Source organism: Danio rerio, chromosome 5 (assembly GCF_052040795.2).
Source record: "Danio rerio strain M-AB ecotype USA chromosome 5, GRCz13ab, whole genome shotgun sequence".
Classification (NCBI taxonomy): domain Eukaryota; kingdom Metazoa; phylum Chordata; class Actinopteri; order Cypriniformes; family Danionidae; genus Danio; species Danio rerio.
In genome coordinates, this window is record NC_141025.1 from 2,780,001 (window position 1) to 2,782,500 (window position 2,500).

The 2,500-nt window shown below is 32.9% G+C and overlaps 1 long non-coding RNA gene across 1 annotated transcript in view; it reads right to left on the reverse strand.

Moving 5' to 3' along the window:
• Positions 1–450: 450 nt before the first annotated feature.
• LOC147843782 (uncharacterized) overlaps positions 451–2,500 on the reverse strand; it is a 2,946-nt gene continuing 896 nt past the window's right edge. The window contains exons 1-2 of the long non-coding RNA XR_015490973.1: positions 1,602–2,500; positions 451–1,192 (exon numbers count right to left, since the gene is read on the reverse strand). The exon at positions 1,602–2,500 is cut by the window's right edge and continues 896 nt beyond it. This is a non-coding gene — a long non-coding RNA (uncharacterized LOC147843782). The remainder of the gene's footprint in view (positions 1,193–1,601) is intronic.

Genomic DNA, 2,500 nt, shown 5'->3' on the forward strand with positions numbered 1-2,500 from the left:
TAACGATGGTTTGTTCTGTTGACCAGTGGTTCTCAAACTGTGGCACGTGTAGCACTAGTGGTACGCGGGCTTCCTTCTAGTGGTACGCGGAGGACTCAAAAATGTCATGTGTACATGCTACATATATTTCAAAATTTATCAAAAATGATTTATATATGAATATATGATGACATATAGCCTATATTTCTGAGATCCAGAAATTATTATTATTATTATTATTTTGAAAAGTAACCTACTATTTTTAACTTTTAAAAGAACATTTTAATTTAAATGTTGACATTTTTATAGGTTTTTTTTTTGTTTGTTTGTTTTTTTGTTTATGTTTTTTTTTTTTTTTTACAAATAAGCACAGTCCAGTGTTAATGTTCAGACTATTTATAATGTTTAAAGTGGCTGACAATAATAAATATTCTTAATAGTAGGAATTAATCTGGCACATTTTTTGAACTGTGCAAAGCTGTAGCTGCTTTACTAGGCCAACTACGCTACTGTATTTTAATACTGCTCTGCATGGTGGTACTTGGAGAGACAATTGTTTTCTGAGGTGGTACTTGATGAAAAAAAGTTTGAGAACCACTGCTGTTGACTATCGAAAAATATATAGCGTAAAAGAGTTAATAATATTGACCTTAAAATGGCTTTTAAAATATTTTAAACGGCTTTTATTCTAGCCTAAATAAAGCAAATAAGACTTTCTCCAGAAGAAAAAATATTATCATCAGACATACTGTGCAAATTTCCTGAATCTGTACAACATCATTTGAGAAATATTTAAAAAAGAAAAAAAATTCAAATAATTCTGACTTCAACTGTGTGCGTGCGCGTGTGTGTGTCTATTTGATCTTGGCTTGCTTTTTATTTTTCACTTTTGTTTCAAGTAAAACAACTAAATTAAGTAAAGCTAAAATAAGCATAAAAACGGCAATAAGACAACAAAATGGCTGTAATAAAGAATAAAAAAACTAGAATTAAAATTGAAAAGTAAAAATATGCAGATTTAAGAAAAGCAGAGAGTTAAAAAAGACACGGTAGTTTGATTTCGGCTCACTTTTCATTTTTCATTATTGTTTTGTACTAACTAATAACAAACTGAAATACAAGTGAATTAAATAAACCTGCAATGATTATAACCACACTAAAAAATGGAAAGTAAAAATATGCAGATGTAAGAGAAGAACATTTTAAAACATTACTCAAACATTTTAAAAGACACACATTTAGTTTTATTTTGGCATTGCTTGCATTTTTCATTGTTATTTAGTTTAAGTACTAAATTAAAAAGAACTTTAAGTATCAATTAATACAATTTAAATTAATACAAATGGCAAGAACAGAACAAACTAACTAAATCTAAAATGAAAATAAAAAGGTATAACTATGAAAGTTTACATTTATTTATATATATATATGTATATATATATATATATATATATATATATATATATATATATATATATATGTATGTATATATATATATATATATATATATATGAGCAATATCACACGAGTAGCAGTGCAATATGGCTGTATATCAGCACTGGTGGGCGTGCGTTGGCTTTGTGTGTCACCAGTGACGATATACAGCCAAATCTCACTGCTACTCGTGTGATATTGTGTTTATACACCAGTTTGACGGCATAATCATGTATATTTAAAAATAATAGTGTTTGAGTGATTCTCTAGCGTAATGTCTAAAGTGAAGACAAAACAGCTGATTTTGCTCACATTTTAAGATTATAAGGCTGAACAGCATGAAATGCCATCAGTCTACAGAGATTTCCCAGTGTTTCTCTGTTGCAATTGAGAGATCACAATAATTAACCCCGAAAAAGCCAAAGCAAAGCCAACACTAGCAGATTACTATGGTATAAATACGGCAGTACAACATACACAAGAGAGAGATCGACTTAGAATGTCACTTTCCTGTTTAATAATGATTTGTTCAGCTGTAATGAGAAATTTATTTAAGTTTTTCTCCCCCAAGGGCTTGTTATGCGGTCTCTGTCGACATCTTGTGGCAGAGCCTCAATTGTCTTTGCTCAGTATAGCAGGCAGATGCGCTGAATCTCAGAAATGATAAATATTTACTATCCTTATTATAAACTCTATCCTTATAAATAAACTGTGTGATTACAATTTAAACAACTATATTCTTGCCCAAAAAGCCTCAACAGTACATGATCTTGGCGAGGCAGTGGCGCAGTAGGTAGTGCTGTTGCCTCACAGCAAGAAGGTCGCTAGTTCGAACCTCGGCTCAGTTGGCGTTTCTGTGTGGAGTTTGCATGTTCTCCCTGCCTTCGCGTGGGTTTCCTCTGGGTGCTCCAGTTTCCCCCACAGTCCAGAGACATGCGGCACAGGTGAATTGGGTAGGCTAAATTGTCCGTAGTGGATGAGTGTGTGTGGATGTTTCCCAGAGATGGGTTGCAGCTGGAAGGGCATTCGCTGCGTAAAAACTTGCTGGATAAGTTGGCGGTTCATTCCGCTGTGGCGATCCCAGATT